The sequence below is a fragment of the Brassica oleracea genome, chromosome C9 (genome assembly GCF_000695525.1).
Source record: "Brassica oleracea var. oleracea cultivar TO1000 chromosome C9, BOL, whole genome shotgun sequence".
NCBI lineage: Eukaryota > Viridiplantae > Streptophyta > Magnoliopsida > Brassicales > Brassicaceae > Brassica > Brassica oleracea.
The window spans coordinates 14,207,535-14,207,839 of NC_027756.1; positions in this window are offsets into that span (position 1 = coordinate 14,207,535).

A 305-nucleotide genomic window follows, 5' to 3' on the forward strand; every position below is an offset into this window, starting at 1 on the left:
GGTTATAAAAATCTAATTGATAATTATGTATATATAATATGAAAACGTTTTTTGTATATAAAATCTATTTTTTGCATTATAAAATCATTTATATATTTATTAAACATTTTTAATATCTATAAAACTTTTTTTGTGATTAAAAACTATTATTTGAGATTTTTTTTTTTTAAATATATATATATAATATAAATTTCTATATTTATTAACCATTTTTAATATTATTAAAACTATTTTTTGTAATTATTAAACTATTTTTTATTTACTAAAACTATTTTTTGTAATTATTAAACTATTTATATTTTTGT